Genomic DNA, 17,473 nt, shown 5'->3' with positions numbered 1-17,473 from the left:
CTGAGCTCTGCGTGCACACACGACTCCAGGTTGGGCTCTCCCCGGGTTCTCTAGCTCTGAGCTCTGTGTGCACACACGACTCCAGGTTGGGGCTCTCCCCGGGTTCTCTAGCTCTGAGCTCTGTGTGCACACGACTCTAGGTTGAGGCTCTCCCCGGGTTCTCTAGCCCTGAGCTCTGCGTGCACACACGACTCCAGGTTGGGGCTCTCCCCAGGTTCTCTACCCCTGAGCTCTGTGTGCACACATGACTCCAGGTTGGGCTCTCCCTAGCCCTGAGCTCTGTGTGCACACACAGGGCTCCAGGTTGGGCTCTCCCCAGGTTCTCTGACGTGCTCTGTTTTACTCTCTAGGAGACGGTTATCTTTCAGGACACATCCCAGTGCTCACTTAACCTCCCTAGAATGAAATTTTCCCAACACAAAGAAATAAGTGTCTGAAGTGTTGGATACCCTAATTACCCCCATTTGATTAATTCACATTATATGCCTATCAAAACATCACATTCACTTTATCAACATATGCATCTATGTGTGTACCCATAATGATTTTTAAAATCCTAATGCAGAGATCTCTACCTAAAAACTTTTAATTTCAAATCAAATTTTAAGTATTTGTAGTAGGAAAGGAAGAAAAACAAAGATAAAATTTCTTCTTTTATAACATAAGTTTCCCTCTCCGGAGGTAATTAGTATCAAATTTTGGTTTTGCCTTTTTCTATGTCGTTTCCAAATAGTTGTAAAAAGAGAAGGGACAGTGTCCTATGGCTTTTCTTAGCTGTCTTAAACTAGTAAATAATGCATTTTCTGTCATTCTTAAGTGAATGACAGAACTTGTGAATGTCACTTTATTTGGAAATAAGGTCTTTTAGAAATGATCAAATTGAGATGAGCTTGTTAGGCTGGGCACTGAATCAGTATAATTTGGACATACAGGAAGAAAATGATGTGGAGACAGGGAGATGATGGCCATCTACAAGCCACCTACTGGCCATTGAAACCACCATGGTCTGGAAGAAGGCAGAGGAGAGATTCTCCCTCTCAGATTTTGAAAGGAACCCACTCTGCCAATGTCTTAATTTTGCACTTTGAGCCTCCAGAGCTGTAGAACATTGTTTTTGTTCTTCAAGTTGCCCAGTTTGTGAAACTTTGTTATGATAGCTTCAGGGAACACGCATAGATTCCACTTCTGTTCATGGATTGGTCACTAATTCCAGGTATTGTCAGAGGACAAATAAAGTGATGGCCATTCCTCCCACCAGGGTTCAGGTGGGCGACTTTTCACACCGAATGTCTTTTAAAAAATCGCATTTTATACTCTTGATGACTCTGTTGACTATCTCTGGAAATCTGAACATTCAGATTGGCGTGGTATTAGTAAATCTGTAGATGGATTTAAGAAAGTAATGTACAGATCTTTGGACACACTGTACACAGAAAAGGTTCATAAAAATTTCTTCATAAAAATAGTTGTTTTTTTTTTCTGTTGTTGTTTTTGTTTGTCTGTTTGTTATTTAGTTACAGATTGTTTTGCTTTGGGCCATCCTCTAGAAATAGTTCTGGAAAAAGAGAAAGTGGAGCTCTGTCAAGTAACTTTTCACAGCTTCCCATAGCCCAGAGGCATTTCAGAAGGATTTGTAAGAATAAAGAAAAGGAGAATGAGGCAGTTGTCAGTACCTTTTTCCCCACATGCTGATTTTAACTGTCACTTCTAACTTTGAGTTGGTGACAGAAATCCAGGCAACTTGACTACAACTCAGCTACTGGAATTTCACCTTCAAGGTCGAGTTCCTGAGTGAACTCATCCTTTGGCTGTGGAAAGGTCTAGTTTATTTTTTCAAGTGTCTCTTTGAATGAACAAAGTCCATGTCTCCCCCTCACTCTCTGCTCTGAAATGTCTCAATCCTTGTCTACCCATCTTCATCAGATCGCTGAAGAAAGATGCAATCAGGAATTTGTATTTTAAAAGGAGTTTTTTCTCAGTCTAATTACTAATATTCCATTCTTGAGGTGAAAATATTTTTAATATGAGTTTTCTATCAAATTAATTTATAGGCAGAAAACTAGAAATAGTAGTACACCTGCAAATATGTGACTGTCACAATTCAATGTGGCCTTAGTTGTCTACCCTCCCAGCTCAAAGTCCCCTGGACAACAGTCCTTATGGGTGGTTGCCAATTTTCCCCTGGAGATGTCCTAAAACTTCCTGATCCACCTTACATCTCCATAAAAAATATGAGAAGTATTCATAATATTACAATAATTTCATTGATTTATATAAGACACACCATGGATATGGGGACGGTGACTGGTTTTTACTGTTTCATTCTTGGTCAGATTACATTACTGGGGATTTGTAGACACTCAGATATCTTTGGGGATTAATGAATGGAGAAAACAAAATAAGTTACCTAAGCTTTTGCATTGACATCTTCAGAATGCTCTGGCAGTCATCTTCTAGTTGTTTAAAAGGACACACCCCCAGGTATAGAGTAAAAAAGAAGGCATTATGCCAAGAAGAGTAAAAATGAGATAAGGAATTTTTAGTTTAAAGAAATGCAATAAGATTGGTTATTTGTTAGATAGCCTCTTAAAATAAGATGACAAAACTATATAATGGAATTTATTTCGATGTTGACTACATTTCTCCTTTTCAAATATGTACACCATGTATGTCATTCACCTAGAAATACAAAGAGCTATCTCAATAGCACAAGTCGGCCATCAATTATATTACTAAGCAGGTCTAGAGACATAATGAGGCATAACGCTAGACCTGAAAGATTGCATATACATTCTTTGACTTTTTTGGCTTCTAATTTATTGATTGGTTATAACAATTAGTTAGAATCATATTAATTTGCACATACACAAAAGGTTTTATGGTAAGCACCATTAATTACAACTTAGAAGTGAATTTTACAACAGGTAGAAAAGGTAGGTAGGATGTATTATTCAAAGATAACCATGTAAATATTAGAATAGTCACTTAAATGTTAGTCACCTAAATATTTTGTCATTTAAATAGCTAAAATATCATCTTTGTGGATGAAAATTCAAACCACTCTTTATTAAAATATAGATACAAAGTGCATAAACTACAACTATGGCTGTATATGGGATAAAGAAGAGCGTGTCTCCGGGTGCCCAGTCTCCTGTCAAAGTAACTAAGTCATTCATATTTCTTCTGGAATTTGCCAATCATATACTCATATACCCACTTATATCTGTAGGTAAGTAGAGCTAGATGAGTACACAGATGCCTAAATACATTTTCTTTTACACAATGGACCTTTCTTATAGATGTTTGTTTCACAGAAGAGTAGAACTGCCACACCTTTTCATACTGTATTAGCACACGTAGATCTACTTTATTCTTTTCAACAGAAGGGGTATCAATGCATCACTTCTATATGGAAACATTTTAGATGATGTTTGTTGTTACACTCAATATTGCAATGAACAGTTTTATCTGTGCATCTTCTTCTTCTTCTTTTTTTTTCTTTTTGGCCAGGCCTGGATTTGAACCCACCACCCTCATCATATGGGGCCTGGCGCCCTACTCCTTGAGCCACAGGTGCCGCCTGGCATCATCTTATTCTTGTGAGAGAATATACCTACATGTGAGAAGTGAAACACTTAAGTCACAGTTCTGTGTTTGGGTTCCATCCTCTATTCTCAATTAAGTTTTTTTTTTTTTGTGTGTGTGTGTGTGTATGTTTTCTGCCATTTTGGACTTCTTATACCCCACAAAGCCTTCCCTGTGTTACCTGAAATACCAGGCTTTGGCTTTCCCATTTGAAATCTCTCATCTCTGAGAGATTCTCTACTAAGTACCAAAAAAAGAAAAAAAGAAAGAAAATTTAGGGCAGCACCTGTGGCTCAAAGGAGTGGGGCACTGGCCCCATATGCTGGAGGTGGTGGGTTCAAACCCAGCTCCGGCCAAAAACTGCAAAAAAAGAAAAAATAAATAAAAGAAAATTTATAAGAGTAAATTGCTTGTAGTGAATAACACAAAATATCCAGGCACCTGAATGCTCATTTTCAAGCTAGTCATACAATCCCCATTCAAAATAAAAGTTGGTTTAGATATAATTTAATAAACAAGTAATTAAAACACAATGCATTTGAATTATATATAGTGTATTATACTATAAAAGGGATGAAATACATGTCAAAGTCACTTTCTAGCTTTCTGTATTTTCTATCAATAAAATCTGTGACCTCACTACTGGAACTTTTTTTCTTCCTGAAAAATACACCCACTGTTGGTTAATGCTGGTAGTTGAAAACTTTCCACATGTACTGTTTATTCTGATATTATTTTATACCCTTCCCTTTGAGTCTTTTATCTCTTCAGTAATCTTTCTCATTACAGTTCAAATTTTCATTTGTTTCCTTACTCTCTCTTGGATGGGAAGAATCACCATATATAAAATAACCTTTTGAACCTTTCATATTTTAGATATTAGTGCCATTGTCATTACAGTAGAGACCAGACTCTATGAGTGAATTTTTTTTGTTTCCTTTTAAACACTACAGTGGGTATTTGTTCTGCTTTGAAATGACTGAATGATACAACCTTTGACCTCAATTATCTTATGATGAATGGATATGTCATTATTGTTAATCGACTCCACAGAGAAAAGTGGTGGAGGTGACAAACGTCATGGAGGAAAATGCCACGAGTTTTGGAGGTAGCTGTGTAAGGGAAGAGCTGGAGGGATGAGCCAGTGGCCCCTGTTCTTCCATTTCTGAGCACTTAACTTGCAAATCCAAGATAGCTGCATTCTAGCTTTTAGCAACCACTCAATTTCCAGCTCTCCAAAGTAGAAAACAGATGACAGTGACACAGGAGAGGAATGACCACGATTCTCACCCAATGCTGTAGGTCATGACGCCTGTCCTCTGTGTCTCCCAGTGGGTCTTCTAGGCACAACATTTCTTCAGTCAAAGAGTCTAGGCAGCATGCTCCTTATGAAACTCTAATGCCCAGGTGATGTAATGCACTCAAATCATTCCCAGACCACCCTCCTTTCCATAGAAAACTTGTCTTCCATGTATCCAGTGCCTGGTGCCAAAAAGATTGGAGGCTCCTGTGTTACTGTGCCTTTGTGTTGGTGACCTAAGAATCAGAGCCAGCACTTCCTGATGGCAAGCCTTGATGAGGTACAAGTGCCTTTATTAAACCACTGTTATTCAGTGGTCTCGGCCCTTCTCTACAGAGACCATAGCTAATGAAAATAAAAATCAACTCAACCCCAAAACAATTGTGTTTGAAGTGGCTGAGTTATCCCTGCTTGTGCAAAGGAGTTTCTTGCATTACCAAACCATCAGCACTCTATTATAATTGCTTTTGTTTTGACTACAAAGTATTTGGTGGGTCCAGAACAAAGGGTGATTAATCACCCCAATATTCATGTCCTCTCTGCTAAATTAAATTAAGCATATTTGCTACCGGTGATCACTGGGGCCTTTGTACACACAGAAACAAATCAAATTAATAATTAAAAACAGAAAAGCTATCTGGTGGTCCCTTTTAACTTAATTTGTTCTGTGTCAGGTCCACACTTCCTAATTCAAAAATTCATTTCAGTGACTCTTGAGGTCTGTTGCTCAGGGAGCGGAGAGCAGGAAGACTTAAGGTAAATCTCCTTAAGCACAACAAAAGCTGCAGGGGCAGTAATTTGGGACAGGCGTATGATCAGGGACCTACTTTTTGAGAGACAGTGTCTGCAATTCTTTCTATCATACTAAAAACTCAAAAATATACATTTTTCCTGAAATAAGAATGGGGAAGATCCCCAGAGAAAACAAATATGAAAATGGTCAAACTTCTTCTTTATGAAGAAGACCCCTCTCTATTTTGTGTTGTGGAGTGTGATACAGACATCTGGGTTTATGTCTGGAACCCCATGTTGCCTGCTGCAAAAGAGAACTCGGTCATGATGTGTTGAATGTAACGAATGTACATACAGAAACGTAATCATTTTCAAAGTAGCTCAGTCAGTCTTAGAGGCAGGAGCAGCAAGCCCAACCGCAGCTGTGACCTTTCTAAAGTTCTTTTATTCTTTTTTTTTTTTTTTTTTTTTTGACACAGAGTCTTACCCTGTTGCCCTTGGTAGAGTGCTGTAGCGTCACAGCTCACAGCAACCTCCAACTCCTGGGCTTAGGTGATTCTCTTGCCTCAGCCTCCTGAGTTGCTAGGACTACAGGCGCCCACCACAACGCCCAGCTATTTTTTGTTGCAGTTTGGCTGGGGCCAGGTTTAAACCTGCCACCCTTGGTATATGGGGCCAGTGCCCTACCCATTGAGCCACTGGAGCTGCCCAGTCCTTTTATTCTTGAAATAACTTCCAGTGAATTAGTGTGCTATAATGAAAATAAAAAAAGAATTTACCCCTTCCAGTTCTTTGCTTCCCTCCAGAAGCCACCAAGGCCCAGGTAATGGTTTTCAGCCTGCATCTTCACGGAGTGTTTAAAAGCAAGAGGCCATTTATTTTTGCCAAACAGATTCTGAATTTCACAAATGATACATGAGGATTAGTGAGTGGTGTGCATTGTAGCATTAAACTGCTTTTTTTATGGCCAGATACCATTCCAATTTACATCTGCAGGAGCTATTCAGGGGAGAATTGCACTGTGAGGTGACATTTGGATTGGCTCTGCTCAATAAAGTGACATAAAGAGAAGAGCCAATGTAGTCAACTGAATTTCCAAGAGGCAATCTTATTAGTTTTCTTATTTATTTGTGCAACTAAAACTTTCATGTTGCTCTCACAGATTTCACACCTTATGAACACATGTGGTTAGGGGATTCTTTCTGAACTGTGGGACAATTTTGACAGTAACCTGAAACTTTCAAGCATGGCTTAAAAATTACTCTTGAGTTTATTATAATATCATAACCCTCAAGTTTATGTTAATGACCTAAGTTTCTTTACAAAATATGATGGCTAACAGGGTTTGAATGCATAGTAAGCTTCAGAAAAGGTGTGAGCATAATTTTAAAGCAGGTGGTAAAGAACATTTGAAACAAATCCTGAATCAAATTTTATTTAGATTAAAAACTGTTAAAAAAATAGAAGATGACATTGTTAACCACCGTGGAATGATTAGGTGGTTTCTCTTTATTCCAACAATGGTTTACTTTAAAACAATATTAGGAAAGAGAGAAATAGAAATCAGCAGAGAATAATCCCATGTTGATTTGCAGTAAATTAGCAATTTTATATTTGTTGTTTTAGAAGCAATTCCCCCCCCAAAAAACAAAAACAGCTTTGCACAGTGGCAGTATCGTAGCCAATGAGGTTTATCTGAGGAGCGATTATTGCTAATTGAAAACTTTTCCAAAATAAACAAAACAAACAAAAAAAAAAACCTGTGGCAATTCAGTGTGGATTCATGTGGATTGAGCATATTTATTGAACCTGTTATTGTGAGTTGTGAAAGACACCCAGTGAAGGCTACTCTAAGCAGCTCTCCAAGGCACATAGCCAAAGGTGGCCAGAGACACTGAACATCATAGACTGTCCTCCCTTGGCAGCTCAGGAACACAGAACGTGCCTTACCTGATGCAGAAAGTCAAAACGTACGTAAGATGAAGCTGCTGCTTTTGACAAATTCCTGAGAGGAGCAGATGTTATTTTACAGGATAAACGTTCTTATAATCAGAGGGTTAACTTGTCCTTGATCTGTGTGGCTAGTGAGAAGAGTCTATAAAATCTGAAATTTTGGTTGTCTCATTTATAATTCAGCGTTATTGGCATTATAGTGCACTAATTTCTTTTAACCCAAAACTTTGTCCTGAAAGTGTAGTATGTTAGTCGTAATTCCCATGGTGTATCATTTTACTACTCTCTGCACCACTGCAGGAAAGGATGTGGTGACGTGTTAGTGCCTTCTGCTCCCAGATCCTGCTAAAGAACCTTTGTTCAACATTTTAACTTTTCATTAAAGTTCCACCTCTTGTGACTTTTAGTTAAAATAATCGTGTGCCTTCGTAAGAGAGATTTTAAGAACAAATGGTGTGGGACCGGTTAGACTTGACATCTAATTCCACCCCCATCGGTTATTTATTGGATGTGAAAATCTCCAGTAGTACTTTTAATCTCGGTTCCTTGTACATAAAAGGGGATTGATAATACCTGCAGTTAAGAGATGTTTGGGAATATAAATCAGAGAGTGTATTCCATAAGCTCTTAGCGCTTCTGAGACTCTCAGATAAGTACGTGTGTATGTCAGGTATGTTAATCGCTTCCTTGTAAATATATATTTCCAGTCCTTTGATTCAGTGCCTTTACTTGGACATAAATTGCAAGACAATCAGTCCCCACTCCTCACAACAAGATAGGAACATGGTATCATATATCTGAAAAAGAGTTAAGTCAGGAAACGGGGCGTGTACACCTGCAATGTGTTATTTTGGTCCAACCCAACTTACATATCCAGATGGAGAATAACTCAAACCTAAGTTTTTATAATTATCAGTATATACTTTGTTAACAATCCGAATAGAATAATCTACTCTGTAAATCATAGACCAGTAGTTGGCTCAAGCCTCAAACCTAAATTTTTATAATTATCAGTATATACTTTGTAAACAATCCGGTTATTGAACACATTTCTCTACAATGCAGGCGAGTGGCAGTTTAGGGAATGTCTATTATTCTTAACGTAAAGTATAGAAGATGCCATTAATCTCTTCTAACTACCATGATGTACCTATCTTAGAAATAGACTCTCGTAAGAATGAATCATAGGTCTAAACCAGCATAATACTTGGGAGATTCTTTTTTTTTTCTTTTTTTTTTTTTGGTCTGAAATGGGGAAGTGAGTAAAAATTCTGTTTTATTTAGTTATTTAGTAAAATGGCGATTTTTGAGGTAGGTTGATATTTAAATGGTGCCTACACAATATATGGTTTCTTATGCTCTGCTTACTAGTAGGATGTCTGTGCAAAGAGTTAGAGGCTAAATAAACGTGATTATTAATAAGGGAAAGGTCAGACTCCATGCGTTGCAGTGATGATGATAAAATGTGGCTTCATGGTTCTTCACCAGATGTACGTGGGAAACAGCTCATCAACTGTGAGAAGTACTGTACTGACGTATTTTCCAAACTTAACATAAAGCAAAACTATTTTATTTTAAAAAATAAGTACCTAATCATCAGAAAAAAATAAATACTTCTAAAAAGTTTAAAAACCTCAACATATCTATAAAGCTCCAATAGGTGACACAAAGAAAAATTATAAATATTTACAGACAATCTAAAAACAGTGACAAGCAGGTTAGGGGAAAAAAACCCCAAATACAAAGATTATTGCTATATTGGACATGAAAATCTGTGAAACTTAATAGATGTTTTTCAAAATCCAACTTAGATTTTGAAGGCTGTATAATGAAAATATATTATAGCACTTCTTAAGCAGTACAGCTAGAAGTGCTTAGTGTATGAACTCTCAATCATTAACTATAAACCTGCTATTCAGTGATTTCAAAAGAGAGAATATAAAACTGGCGAGGGGTTAAGCAGACTCCCCTAGTGACAACACTATCAAAGACTGGTATTGGTGCTGTAAAATAATGGAAGGGAAAGAATCACAGTGAAGGGTGCTTTTATACAACAAAACTCTTTCAAGGACAGAAGCAGGACTTGTGAGCACCTGCGGCTGTCATACTAACATAGGATAAAATAATAAGTAGCATAGTAAATCAAAATCATATTTCATTTTGCTAGTGAAATAAACAAAACTTGCAAGGTGGCTAGAGAAAATGTGGGCATTTTTATCCAGTCTTCATTGCATTTATATTGAAATGTTATGGCTTCAAAAATTCTTCTCATCAAACAAAATCTTATTGAAATAAGTGTTTCCCAACCTAAATGCCCACCCACCCAGGAATAGATTCACAAGCTGTGGCCTATGTATACCATGGGATACTATACAGCCACTAAAAAAGATAGAGACTCTCGTATTAACCGGGATGGATGTGGAACGCATTCTTCTTAGTAAAGTATCACAAGAATGGAAGAACAAGAATTCAGTGTACTCAATAATAATATGAAACCTCTAGACAATCTAATAGACGTCCACATAAGAGAGAAACTGAAATCAATTCAAGGAGGGGGAACGAGGGAGCCAGTAGAGGGGAGGAGAGAGGGGAGGGTGTGTCCACCAATGAGCACAATGTTAGGGTGTTGGCAGGCCTCTTGGGAGCAGGACGCAACTATAAGAGGGACTCCACCTAACAAATGCAATACTGTAACCTAATTCTTTGTACCTTCGAATTACCTGAAACAATAACAAACAGACAAATGAATAACTGTTTCCCAATTTAGGCTTCATTTACACCTAATCCTATAAACTGCCATGCTGAAATAAGTTTGGTAAATACTACACTTTAAATTCCTCCTTGGATTCTGATTCTACTGATGCTCTCCAAACGTTCTGTTTCTTTATGTTCTGCAGTCTATCTGGGGCTCTGGACTTTGTGAACAGTTGTGGTCAATAAAATAGGAGCAGAAGTCAAGTGAAATTTCTATCAGGCCCTGGGAAACCCAGGAGCGGCCTCCAGTCTCTGTGCCCTTGTTTGTATGCTGTCCTCCTGTCTCACCGTGGCAATAAAGGAAGCTTGATGTCACAGATGGTGCAACCGCACAGCTCTGGCCCATTTACCAGCCAGGGGTCTGTGGGGCACAGGGCACCAGTGCTGTGTCATCATAGGCATGAACTGTGAGCAGTAAAAAACCTTTTTTGTGCTAAGCCACTAGCCGTTGAGGCCTTGCTATCCACATATCTTCTAACTGACACGCATCAGACATGTGTAAAATACTATAATGTACACGTGTGTAATGTGCAAAGAAGTTGAGGATAAATTAGAGAATAAATATATTACAAAATGCATATTATGCCATGAAAGCTCTTAGACTCCATACAGTATATACACCCCCAACTTATTTCGCTATAGAAACATTTTTGGGGGGAATCTCTTCGTGTCCCTGTGGTCTGGTGTTCCACAGAACACGGGGTGAAACTCTGGTTTTAGATGCTTTCTGCACCATATTTATCATGTGATCCTTTGGGGTCAAACACTTGGAAGGTTCACTCTCCATTGGATAAAGGGATGAGCACTGTTTCCTTCTTACTCGTCCAAACACACGGGTGAACTTCAGGAGTCTGGGCTGCAGTCACGTTTAAAAGTCCTTGATTGTCATACAGGGTAATCATATCTCATCTCATCCCTTTCACAGAATGCAGATCATTTATATGAAAATAATAGTAATAATAGTGGTCTTTTAAAATAGTTTTCCAAATCTTGGATGAGTTTAGTTGTGCTTTTCTGGATTTTCCAGAATTTTCCTAGTCATAACTAATCTACAAAACCTTTAAAAAACCAATGGTTACGCTATGTGTTTTCTAAGAGGAAGATAAGCTTTTATTGAGCTTTTGTTAATGTCTCTAAAACTTTAGAATGGACAGTGGAGAACCCTGGAAAAATAGGAATTCCTCTGCTTTCTGATTCTCTTTCTCGGGTGGAGATTTTTTGACCACAGCCTGTGATCCCCAAGTTCCTGATACCTCTAAACTCAGTCCTTTCCTGCAGGTCATTCCCAGACCCAACAAGTTCTCACTCTAATTCATTCACGTGACCTCTACATTGCAATTTTAAAAGCAATACATGATAATTTATAGTCTTTGGGATTTCATTGTACCTATCTTTTTTGTATCGATTTAATAACTAATACAGGACCAGCACAGGGGCTGGAGTTCCTCACCAGTCATAGATCCTTTTTCCTGAGCGTTTCTTCCCAGAGAAGGAGACTACTTATCCCTTCCTTATATTTCCTGTGTTTGAGAACATTCATTTTCAGAAATTTTCTCTTCAATTTCATAGACATACGCGAGGTTGTGTTCCCTCTTCTCTAAGTTATTACGCTTGTGAAAGTGACTCACTTACTGGCGTAGAAACCACTGACTTCTTTGACATAAAAATAAGATTTGTTATTCTTCGGTACTCAGGCTGCTGTCAGAGCCAAGGGCAGGCTTTACTTTCTCTCTTAGTACGGATATTTATCTGGAACTGGTTTTCTTTTTCTGCCCTGTCTCCTTTCTCCCTAGGATCCTATCTGCTTCTTTGCTGTCTCCATTGCTTCCAAGCAGATGATTTGAACATCACATGTTCAGTCCAGATTTCATCTCATAAACTCATCCCGTAATTCCAGATGCCTCCAACACAACCTTCTCTACATCCCCTCACACCTCCACGTCTTCATCTTCAATTGAATTTCTCCAACTTGCCACAAAGTAGAATTTCCGCCTTAATTCAATGTATCTGAAGGACGCTTGCCCTGGTCATAGAGATGGCAATGTGGTTATGTCCTTTGGAAAAGTTACTCTAAAAATCATCTTTCCACACATCGTGTGCTCACTGAGTGCGTGTTCAGAATTTGTGAAACCTCCTATGTTCAAATACTCTGTCCAGCTGTTAATACAGACATGTTAAAACTTGCCCCACCAGTTACACTACTTTGGAGATGATTTTTAAAAGCATGCACCTCAGCCTCAGGAAGCTCAGGGAGTGAAAGTAAATTAGGATGTGTATTTTCTTTTTTTAATTTAAAGTGTGGTTGCTTAAAATTTATTAGACCTAAGATTCAATAAAGTGCATGAAAAGTGCTGAAACTTATCCATTAACTTTTCTCATAAGAAACCCGCTATCCTGTATTTTTCCCTAACCCAAATTCTATTTGACATTCAGTTTAAAATCCAAAGGATATAATGAAAGCCCTTAAGATAATGACTGTGAAATAGCAATATAACCTGACATTTAATGAAGTGGGTGGATCTATCTCTTACCTGGAGAGAAGATGTGGAGATTAAAGCCACGGTCTTCGTATCATCTCTCTCTCTGTGTATCTTCGTTTGTTTTAAAAATCAGACTCTCCGGGGAAATTTAGTTACTTCGCTCTCCACCAAAACAATGCCTTTGTGTAAATATTCCACATTTTACATTGTTTTTAAGTTCCTGATAATGAGAGAGCTAAAGCTGTTTAATACTGTTTAATATTTTTCTCAAATCTTTTAAACTACAATTCTGAAAACCCTATGCCTCAGTGGTGGTGATATAAGTACACACATTTATAATTCTGATTCTGTTATCATTGTTTTATACCGATATCTCGTCCACTTAACTGGAAAACTCAATATTGAAATTTTGAGATCAGGAGACGCCAGTTCAATGAGATGTTGTCTTCATTACCAATTACCTGAGGTGAGAGTGGATTGCATATTTGGAATGTCACCCAACTCATTCTAGTTCCCCAAAAGTTGACTTGAGAACCGGTTCTGCACGTCTAAAATAAAAGCAGGAAGTTTTGGTCCATCTCACTTAGTCATACAGTGAAGAATTTGGACAGAACAAAGAGCTGATCTTGGGATATAGTCACTGATGTTTTAGACTTTTATTTGAGCCACATCACCATGAAAACTTTAGAATAAAGCTACAACCACATATAATGGTTGTGACTTTCAGGGCAAAACTTCAGCTGCAGAGCCACTTTTTATCTAGAAGGCGACTTCTTACCTTTCTCAGCCCCTGTTTTTCTGGGTTGGCAGAATAAACGTTTTTCTTGGGGTTGTGTCTACATTTCAGGAGTCTTACGTATTGCCAGATGGTGAATATCCATGTTGTCATGAGTCTGCCTCTCTATGCAGTTGTCTCCGGAAGGTCCATCTCCCTGTTTGGTCCTGGGTTACAGGTATTTACGGACTTTCCTTTCTGTCCACCTCTGTGGGCCTGGCCATCATTCCCTGGTTCCCCTCCTCTGGATGGGAGTGGCTACAGGATGAGCTCATCAGCCTAGACCCAGCAAGCCTCTCTCTCTGACATCTTGCTGATGTCCTGGTGTCTGCTGAGCGATGTTCTCTTGACTCCTGAATCTGCCGTTTCTGTCTGAGTTTTGCCCCTTCCAAAGAATCTACCTGAAAATGAGGGGTGGGCCTCCCCTCTCCCCACTTCTGCTTTGTCTCCTCTTCCTTCAGTCCCCTGTCTCACACAGAAGCTGGAGGGAATAGATCTTGACTGATGTCTTTGCCTCATCATCTTCTTCTCGGGAAGCCTTATAAAGGGAAGGGTAAACAGGACAGGGTGAAACACCTAACAACGTTGATTTCTCCCATCTTTCCTGTAAACTTAACCGTTCATCATTTTCCTCCAAAACTTGACAGGTGCCATGGCTTCTGCCCCTCTCTCGCATCTTCCCCCGTGTTACTGATTCTTCTAGAAGGATTTCTCCTCTTGCTGGGGTACATTCTCTGACTAATTTCTATAGGCTGTTTTTTGTGTATGTATCAGAATATATCAATTTTGTCTTCACTTTCTAGTCTTTACAGTGGGTTTACCGTAAGTGATTCCACACCAGGGACCTTCTGCTAAAATCATTCTATAATATTCCAGATATAAAACGGTGAGCCACAGTTCTTTTTCCTTTATACTTTAGAAGAGTTTACTCTTATTTCTTATGTTCCGGGCGTATCTGTCAATCTGATTTGGGCTCCTTCGTTCTTTATTTATGGAAATTTTTAGAATGTTTGAATTTTCTTTATTAACATTTTACCACGACACTTCTAATTATAGGTTTTTAATTCTGCCTCTTCTGTGTGTTAGTGTGAGGTATAGAGGAACTGGGGGAATCTGTTTAGTATGTGATGAATTTGATTTTGTAGAAAATTAATCCACAATCCATTTTATTAATAGGAAGCACTATTTTCAGTGCTATCTAATTAGCTTGTATTTGTTATATTTTTTTTACATGGTAAAAATGAACCAGACATACATGAATTGAAACTTACCTTGTATAAAGGACACAGGTGACACAGAAACACAGGTGACTCATAACATCTCATGTGACTCTGGGTCCTTCTTCCCTGCACTGGAATCATTTCCTGGGCAAAAGTAACAGATGGGCCCTGGATGGTATCTGGTCACCTTGTACAGCAAAAAGTGTTAGCAAACATCTCCATCCGTGCTCAAACATTCCAGGATTCTGGGACATTTCACAAGGGCCCATGCTTCATCGATTTATATAGATCCCAGTGTCTTCACAATGTGTTTACCATAAGTGATTTCACACCAGGGGCATTCTGCTAAAATTATTCCATAAACAAGAAATTTTCCTCTAACAAATATTGGTAGAATGACCAGAAAGCATCAGATTTTATCCTGAGATCATCAGTATTTTTTTCCTGGGAGAGAAATGGAATGCAGGCTGGATTCAACTCATTCCTCTTCCTGTAGCAGAAGGAGACTGAAATTGTTGTAATACAGCAACTATTGCAATCTCATTCCTGATGTGCATAACTATAAATAGGGCAAAATCAAGTCAACTAATCACAGACTGAGAAACTATCATACACACGGTAACACTGAGGAAGAGAAGTGCAATTACGAGAAATACTTGCTTACAAGTATTGTTGTTTGACACGACAACAAACTTTTTTGAAACATTGAGTACATTGGATATTTATTTTTCCATTCTTGTGATACTTTACTAAAAAGAATGTTTTTCAGTTCCATCCAGGTAAATATGAAAGATGTAAGGTCTTCATCTTTTTTAAGGGCTCAATAGTATTACATGATACCACAATTTGTTAATCCACTCATGGGCTGACGGGCATTTGGGCTGCTTCCATGACTTGGCAGTTATGAATTGGGCTGCAATAAACATTCTGGTGCAAATGTCTTTGTGGTAAAGTTATTTTTGTTCTTCTGGTTAAATACCTAGTGATGGAATTGAGGGATCAAATGGAAGGTCAACTTATAATTCTTTGAGGATTCTCCATACTTATTTCCATAAAACTTGTATTAGTTTGCAGTCCCACTAGCAGTGAAGAAGTGTTCCCTTCTCTCCACATCCAGAAACAGAATGCCTTATATATATAAACCTAGAGTAGACAATTTCATATGAATTAACAAAAGTATTCCGAAATAGTTTGTTCAGATTACTGGCAGTCTTAAGTACAAAAGGGAGAGAATTTTTTAATTGTTACAGAGCATTTTCCCACTAGAGAGTCCAGGGTTTTTCTAAGAGCACGTGTGCTCATGTGTGCACCGCTGTGTCTCCTCACCCCTCTTCTTCTTACTGTTGTTTCTGTGCAGTTCCGATATTCTACTTTCATTTTAGCTGTCTTTTCAAAATCCTTATTGAATAAAGACATTAAGTGATAGAGCACGGCTCGGTACCTGTAGCTCTGCGGCTATGGTGTCGGCCACATACAGTGGAACAGGCGGGTTCAAACCCAGCCAGGCCTGCCAAACAATGACGACTACAACCATAAAATAGCTGGGCACTGTGGGAGGTGCCTGTGTCCCAACTACTTGGGCAGCTGAGGCAAGAGAATCGCTTAAGCCCAAGAATTTGAAGTTGCTGTGAGCTGTGACACCATGGCACTCTAGCCAGGGTGACATAGTGAGACTCTGTTTAAAAAAAAAAAAAGTGATAGAGCAAAATGAGAGTGGGGGGCAAAATGAACTAGGAATGGAAACATTTCCTAAAAGCGTGCTTTATAGCAGAGATGATAGGATTTTTATTAATGCTAGGTCAACTTGAAGTTGTATCAAATATCTGTTGCCGTTCTTCTTTTTAAACAGAATTCTAGTATCTTGGGTAGAAAATTTATGGCAAGCAACCCTAAGAATATACATTCTCCAAACTATAATTCAGGGGATGGGATTAATCTTGGTAAAGGGACCGAGGTGCTTCTTGCTGATCGGAACCTTGTGAAAGAGAAGAATCACATCAACTCCAGAGCAGGAAAGAGTCATCCATCTCTTACTAAATTAATTAGCCTTGTATGTAAACTGAGAAAGACTGCCAAACACAAGACTGCCCTGGGGAGACTTCAACTTGAAACCATATGTTTACATAAATATAAAGTATATGCTTTAATGAAAATATTTTTAAATAAAGATGTATGCTTCAGTAATAATCATGATAGTGTAACCGTACGAATTAAACATACTGAAACTAGAAAACAATCCTGGTAACAATTGCTAGGTTAGTATGAAAGACTAACTAAATCGATTTGGTGGCTGTGAACATTTAAATATCTCATTCAGCTTCGAATTATTAAGAGGCATTTCCTGCATATCCCACAATCTCAAAACCCTTTACTTTTGATGCATAAGGGTGAGGGTGTTGCCAAAAAAAAAAAAGAAAGAAAGAAAGAAAATGTAAGATGTTACATTTTGCAACCACACTAGCGCTCTCTTCCGAGCACGGTGGTGTCAGATTCACATCAGTGAACATTTATTCTTAAACACAAATCCTTATTATTCTTTGCCTCTGTGGTCACTGAGCTAAGAAAAAGACCAGCTGGGTTCGGGGGGTGGGGGGGGATGAAACTAAACCATGAGATGCTGAAACAGTGAGTGAAAAGCTGCTGGAGTCACTCTCAGGTGGGTTTTGTCACATGC

At 38.5% G+C, this 17,473-nt stretch overlaps 1 protein-coding gene and 1 pseudogene across 2 annotated transcripts in view; both read left to right on the top strand.

Annotated features, from left to right (window-relative positions):
• The window catches only part of CNTNAP2 (contactin associated protein like 2), a 1,940,687-nt gene that overhangs the window by 266,456 nt on the left and 1,656,758 nt on the right, over positions 1-17,473 (top strand). The gene's annotated exons all lie outside the window — the stretch shown is intronic.
• Positions 7,273-7,451, top strand: LOC111726097 (annotated as a pseudogene).

This window comes from Otolemur garnettii, unplaced genomic scaffold (assembly GCF_000181295.1).
Source record: "Otolemur garnettii isolate 467f Iridium unplaced genomic scaffold, OtoGar3 scaffold00053, whole genome shotgun sequence".
Taxonomy (NCBI): Eukaryota; Metazoa; Chordata; class Mammalia; order Primates; family Galagidae; genus Otolemur; species Otolemur garnettii.
This window is presented reverse-complemented; position numbering and strand designations above follow the sequence as displayed.